At 39.9% G+C, this 7,497-nt stretch overlaps 1 non-coding gene across 1 annotated transcript; it reads left to right on the top strand.

Moving 5' to 3' along the window:
* Positions 1-573: 573 nt before the first annotated feature.
* TRNAT-CGU (transfer RNA threonine (anticodon CGU)) lies at positions 574-645 on the top strand. Its single transcript has one exon. It is a non-coding gene; the product is annotated as a tRNA-Thr (tRNA).
* The last annotated feature ends 6,852 nt before the right edge of the window (positions 646-7,497 follow it).

Consider the following 7,497-nt stretch of genomic DNA (forward strand, 5'->3'; position numbering starts at 1 on the left):
GGATAACATCTGCTTAAATGGTACAATGGTCTTACGAGCGCGTACCGTTGAGTCCTTTTATTGCGTCTCAAAGAACCTCGCTGCGCTTCCCGAAAAGGGTCGCCCCTTCGAAATCTTTAAGACGGCCCCGACATCTGGCCTCTTCGGCCGAAGTAGGGAAAGGGGGTTCGCACGTGTCTCTTTTCGCCCCTCCCTCCCTCCCTCCCTCCCTACTCGCGCGAAACGGGAAGTGGCAACTGACATCTGCTTTGCGTCACGCGTGATTTGTGGGTCGAATTATTTTTGGAGGTTTCATGAGGTTCGTCGTTACACTGCAGCCGCCAAATCGCCCTTTAAAAAGGTGCGATACGGACGTGTGAACTTGACGCGATGTAGACAAGGAAGAACGAGTTTCGCATAACGGAGTTAAATATATCGAAGCGTTCGGGAATTATCAACGTCGATAGAGCGTAATTAAAATGTATAATGCGTATACGCACCAATTACGTATCTTTGGGCTCGATTTGGGCAAAATTCGGAAGGACACGAGCGTCCGCGGTGTATCAGCTGTCGACCAAGAGTGGAAAAACGTCAGCCTCTTTAGCTCAGTGGTAGAGCACTGGTCTCGTAAACCAGGGGTCGTGAGTTCAAACCTCACAGGAGGCAAATTATTTTTGTTCAACGTTCTGCAATGTTTTTCTACAATGTTTCACGCAATTTACGCTGAGAGAAAAATATAGTCCATTTTAAAATAAATATTAATTGCAAATTGCCAATATTAAATAATTATTAAATACAAAGATGTTTGATACAGAATCATCAATTTGATTTAACAATTATTTTTTTTGTTTTGTTGAATAAATATTTATTAAAATTGACTTTTTTCTCAGTGTGTATTGTCTTTATTACTTATCTTTTTGCCTCTCAAATTATTAACTTTAATAAAGGTATATATTTTCGCATGTCAGACTCTGTATATATTTTTTTTAATAAAAAATATATACAGACTTTTATACGTAAATATTTAAAAATATCAGTACTAAATTTCACACACAACAACAATATCATATTTTTTAATCTAATTTATCGTAGATTGAACAAAATAATTAATTTGCCTTCATATTTACGATTTAATTTAGAATAAACGCTGATAACAGATCAATAACCATTCTGTTCTAACGAAGAATGTATCTTCGTTAAAGTGTAAAGGGCGAGAAGAATAGCGCTGGATATCGAATGGATCGGCCAAGTCCGCGATAAAGAAGCGATTTAGGGATATCCTGAGTGCGAAGGACGAGATAAACTCCGGCAATTAAAACGAATCGCAAGACGAAGAGATCAAGAGAGAAAGAGCGAGGAGAGAACGGAATCGGTATTCGGTCCGCATTCGCGGGTCTCGGACACGAATGCGACCCACGTATATCCGAGGTGGGGGGAGGATACCCGGTCCGGTTCTCGATATTCAGGAGGGTTACCTCGAGCAACGCGTCGTGTCGTTTCCGTAAAACGTTCGCGAGGCAAGAAAACCGCGAGAAAGAGAAAGATGAAAGAGAGAAAGGGGGGGGGAGAGAGAGAGAGAGAGAGAGAGAGAGAGAGAGAGAGACGGACGAGGCGCGAGAGAGATCGGAGAGGTACACATAGGGGGTTCGACGGGGGTTATACGAACGGAATCGCGACGGTGTGGGGGGAGGGAGGAGGAGGTTCCTGGGAATGCTCGCCTCCTCGGCATTCTGCCTCCTACTCTCCATCCCCTTCGTCTTTCCCGCTTTCGCAGCGCCCGGCTGCTGCCGTGATGCCGGGAGCGGAGCGGAATACTAATTTTTACGCCGGAGACATGAAGAAACGTGCGCGCGATCGATCCGCCGCCCGGTGCCACCGCCACCTTCCGTCGAGGGTTGCATAGCATACATATAGCGCATCGGGGGTGCATGACCGAGTGCTGCGTTGGTTAGGGGTTAACAGCGCCCTGCATGACGCAGCCCTCTCTTTTCCTCTCTCTCTCTTTCCCTCTCCCCCCCCTCCCTCCTCTTCCTCCCTTTCTCTCTCTCTCTCTCTCTCTCTCTCTCTCGCACACAGCGCGCGACGTGGAATGTCATTAACCCTTTGCGCTCCGCTTCGCGTATCTTATGACAACGTGCATTTGCTGGCATATATCGACGCCTCATCGACGAACAACGACCGGTTGCTGAATAAAAAAAAATTCTCTATCGTGTGCGCGCATTTTAAGACTTTCCTGCTGGAGAGGTCGGTTGTGTGCCTTGGAATGAGGTGAGAATTATAAAAGTGAGCAAATTTACTAGAATATTTATAATTTCATTGTCAACATCTAGTGGATTTTTTCAATTTTGTAATTTCCATTTCGTTCCCCCCCCCCCCCCACCCCCAATTGCACAATCGATCCCCTGGCCTCGGGACAATGCGCGTAAAATAGATGATGCGCAGAAATGAATCACTCCATTGAGTAGTGAGTCACTTAAATCGATATAGACAAAATTTTTAATTTCTCGTTTAATTAATCGGTGAAAAAAATATTATGATGTCATGAGTGTGTAATTATTGCATGTGCTTCATCTACTTTTATGAATTTTTTAATATATCATTGAAAATTTACAAGGTTTTTGTAATAAATAATCTAATTGTGTTATTTGGTTAAAAATTTAACAATATTATCTTCGCACGTGTGTGCATTCACTCATATTTTCTTTTTTAGCCATTTAAGGCAAAGCAATTTAGATTTCCATATAAACAAACGTTGTACAAATAGGTTCCGAGGAGAGATTGCAGTCCGATGAAGATTTACGAATTATTCCGCATCCCTTCGTTCAATCGCGAAAAGACGTGCGAAAGGTCCATCGGTGATTCGCGTCACGTTTCTGGAGCAGTTTAATTCGTCGAGGAATACCGTCGCACAGACTCTTCTTTCGCGCGCGGGTCTCGTAAAAGGCGCGAGCTTCTCTCCGATCGTGAAATCCGGCCGCATAGTAGGTAGTTACAGCACTGGTCGCGATTCAAAACCGGTTTTACCCGATCGCAGGACTTTAGGCGATTGTGTTTGCGACGTGGGCGAGGTAATGGTTTGTCGAAGTGAGGCGAAAACGTCCAAGTAGCTCGGTTCGAAGCAAAGGCGAAGGCGATATCTCGGGCGCTCGATCGGCAAGACAACAGGCGAATTTGACAATAAAAATTTATATGGGTCCACGTAAGATCAAAAAAGGATCGCTACTGTGAGATGAAATCGCTTGATATACGATACGCTAAAAAAGAAACTAAATTTTAATAAATATTTGTTTGAAGTTTTAAGTAAATATATTTATTTAATAAAGGAACTTTAATTTGATTTAATTGTCATTTTTGTTAAATAAATATTTGCTTACTATATATATATATATAAGTAAATGTTTACTTAGTGTTATTCGAAAAAAATATATTAAGATTTAGTGATTTTTTTTCCGCAGTCTAACCGTTTGAACTTATTCGACTCGCTTACGCCGAGATTTACATACTCGCGGGCTGACGTAACGTTTTCTTCCTTACGTTGCTTCTTTGGTGTTACGTATTGCTTTTTATTAGATTCACGCGCGCGTTAATATGCATACGGAATAACAGTGCCTTCGGCAGTTATTGCGCGAAAGATTTACGTTCCTTCGAAGTCGACCTATCTCGCGAGGAAAATGCAAATCCACCTGATGCGGCGTGCATTTCATCGGATATTTCTTCTCACATGTACGGACAGTTTAAAGCTGCAATTTCGCGATACCTAACGTTTATCATATTTCATGTTTATCACGAGCTTAGATGCCGCGATATTTCGCGGAGGTGTATCGTGGCGTGTTTAACATTAACCGCTAAGAAAAGACTACTTTCATCGTTCTCTCGATCTTTCAGGAAATCTTTCACGCTACTGTGTTGTTACACGCAGATTCACTGCATTTAATTTACAAATGAATATACGGATGATGAACATGTAATACGTCAATGTTAATTCTCTTAGTACATACGATGATATCTAAAGCTTTATTAGATCCCTTAAGAAAAAGAACTGATTAGTGGTACGATAAATTGATTACCTCTATCAATAACTGATGACAACGTATTGCATCAGTAATTTAGGAAATATTTTATCAGTCACTCTATAGTTTGTTGGAACACTGATCAGATCTTTTTCTTAAAGGATATGTACGATAGATCGTTCATATTTCGGGTTAATTTTCCTCACTTTTATAAATATGCAACAATTATTAAGTGATTCTTATATGTATTATTACTTTAACCCTAATATAATCATATTTGCTCCAAAATTTCTTTAACCGATACACTTTAAATTTATATATTTTGCTGAAAGTTAACATATAATTGAATTATTGAACGCTTTTTCACGAAGGGGTAATCACTTGGTAATCGTAGGACGGAGTCCCTGAAATCATTATAAAATTTATATGAAATTCCGATATATAATCCGATAATTACATATGTAAGTACAAGAAATAATTGAGTAATATTAGATAAAATCGTTTATTTTATCAAACGACCGCATATATAGTGAAGAAAATTATTTATCATCAAATAAAATTATATAAAATTAAATAAAATCATGTAATCTGTGGGACAATATTTCAGTGGTTACCCCCTGGCTTTTTATTTTGAAAATCCAAGAAATAAAATTATACAACTTTAAATAATATAAGGCTGTGAAAAACATTATAAACAATTTTTCATAGTGCAGTTGAAGAAAATGTCATGTCAATTGGACTTGCGAATGCCAATTAGGGTTATCATTGTGGCGATCATTACATCGTCACGACTCTTTAAGTCGAACGTGTGACACTTCGTAGAAATACATACACGAACTTTCAGCACACACGCATACTTCACGCAAACAAACATTACTTGTATAGACACGGCGAGGTTCGATTTCTAAGCGAAGACAATAGTCCTCTGAACGCATTCTCGTCTTTAATTTAGTCCGATATTTTTTTAGTATTCTTTCTTTATATGATTACTTCGCTCATTTAACGAAAGAGAAATATATATAAATAATTTAATAATTAATTCCTATCATATTTTATCTGCTTAAATCATTGCTTTTCGTCAGCTGTTACGACTCTATTCTGAATTGTAAAAGTAAACATCTAATGACAAATCACAATGACCTACAGAAATAATATTTTATTCGCGAAAAAGAATCTTTAGCAGAGAGGAGACCGAGCGATAAAAAAAAAGAGAAAGAATAGCGACATTTAGTCAAATGCGCCCTCAGTATTTCAAAGAAAAGAAATGGGACACGAATAACCCAATCGTGTATATTAAGAGTTACTATACGTTGTTAGGTAAAGGCATTCATACTATGCGAGCATTCATACTATGGGGAACATTCTGATAGAACCGAAAATTCCGGGCTCGTCGCTGCTTCTCGTCGCACTCGTTGTTCACGCGGTTATCCGTTCGCGTTGCCGGTATGTGCCGTGCATTCTCGCTGCTATAGTATTCTAGTATTCCGCGGCGTGCTCAGGGCACCCTCGGAACTACGAGGCCTACGTGATCAGCATCGAGCACCTCCGCGATGATTCTCTCTCTCTCTCTCTCTCGCGAAAAAGAGGTAGATGCCTTCCACAATCCACGAATCGCAAAAGTATCCTGCAATTATGGAGCATCGTGGTGATTAAAAATAACATTGCTGTTTTGCGGAAAGAGCGACTGGAGCCATGTGTGCTCTAATCCGTCTCTTATATTTGAATGCATTTGAAAATTGTTCATTCCAACCTCTTCAACGAAGTTACATTCTATGGTATAATTCTTTTAAGAATAAATTCGTGTGACTGTAAAATCTCCATCTATAATTTCCTTGTATTTATTGTCAGTTGTAGATAAAAATATAATTAAAGATTTATCTCTCATTTTTTATAGATACTCAAGATTAGAAAAGTTTTCTAAAAAATACTTTTCAAAATTTATAATTCATAACATTCAAGAATATTCTGAAAATATATTTCATGAATCAAAAATTTAAGCTTTCCGTAATGAATAATACAAAGCTCTTTTGAATGTATAGAATATTAATTTAAGATTAATTCAGTTACTTAGAATTGGCAAATGAGTAGACTATATTTCAGTATAAATCGTAATTGAAGATAGAACAGAATCAACCGACTTAGTCCTCGTTAAGGAAGAATTTAAATATACCAGAAGAAAATTGTAATCCCAAGGCAATGGAACACCTCGTGCATATATATTGCTTATTTGCTACAACAACGCGAAAAACAAGATTATCCAGAAAATAAACGTTTAAACGCAATAATATTTTATATTAATTTTGAACGGCAATTTTGGTGCAATAATAACAACTAACGGACGAATAAAAATATATTCTTTTTGCGTTTTCGTTTTTTTTCCCCCCCGTACTAACTAAACAATGACAATATTTTTACTCATGCCATTGTTGTAGCAAATATTCGCGATACATAAAACTGCATTTTGTTTAGATCACTATAGGCGAATTTTGGCGTGCCTCTGGTATAGCAACCAAAAGCAACCGTTGTTGAGGCTGTCTTTGTCTTCTGATCTTTGAAAACATCTTTGTTTAGCCTTAGTCGCGGTTACTTTTGATATACCAGAGGTACGCCAAAATTCACCTCATAACGGTCGTAAGCAACGAACGGGAAAAGTCTCCTGCTGCGAAGGATCAAACGTCTTGTCGCCGACGTCCGTCAACCTTTATAATCCGGATACAGTCTGCACGTATGTAGTCTAATGCGTGATCTACAATGGGCAGGAGCGTAGTGGATTAAGGAGTATAGCCGTAGAAATCGACCAATGATAGTTAATTGTCCTCCTCACATTCGACTATGATTTGTTGATGTCTACGCCTACTTCTTAATCCACTACGGTTACTGCCCATTATGCGTGGTCTATAATGGCAGTAGCAGTAGTGGATGAGACTGTAGAATAGAAGTATAAAATTGACCAATCACAGTCGAATGTGTAGAAAAATAATCGACCGTGGATTGGTCAATTTCTTACTCTTACAGTCTCATCCACTACTACTGCATAGTGCGTGGTCTACAATGGGCAGTAGCAGTAGATGGATTAAGTACTCCTTAATAGGAGTAGGCGTAGAAATCAACAAATCATAGTCGAATGTGAGGAGGACAATTAACTATCATTGGTCGATTTCTATACGCCTACTCCTTAATCCACTATACTGCTACCTGCCCATTGTAGACCACGCATAAAGCTTAAAGCGTCGTGAGATTATCTATACGTCATCGCGAGCGGTAGCACGCGTCGACGGGTCCGACGTCGTCGTCTTTATTCACGGGGCCCGATCCTTACGTGCGGGGATGGGGGGGGGGGGGGGGGGAGTATCTCGACGCGGTGATAAGCGCCTTATCAGCACACCGGCTACGACGGAGCGTCGCTCGCTCGGCGACGCCGGAGGCGAGGGCGCGGTATCGGTATCGACACGCGAGGACAACGTGACTCTCCCCCGCGTCCCCTATGGTGAAGCCGAGCCGGGCCGGA

The sequence above is a fragment of the Cyphomyrmex costatus genome, unplaced genomic scaffold (genome assembly GCF_001594065.2).
Source record: "Cyphomyrmex costatus isolate MS0001 unplaced genomic scaffold, Ccosl1.0 scaffold1017, whole genome shotgun sequence".
In the NCBI taxonomy this organism is placed as follows: Eukaryota; Metazoa; Arthropoda; class Insecta; order Hymenoptera; family Formicidae; genus Cyphomyrmex; species Cyphomyrmex costatus.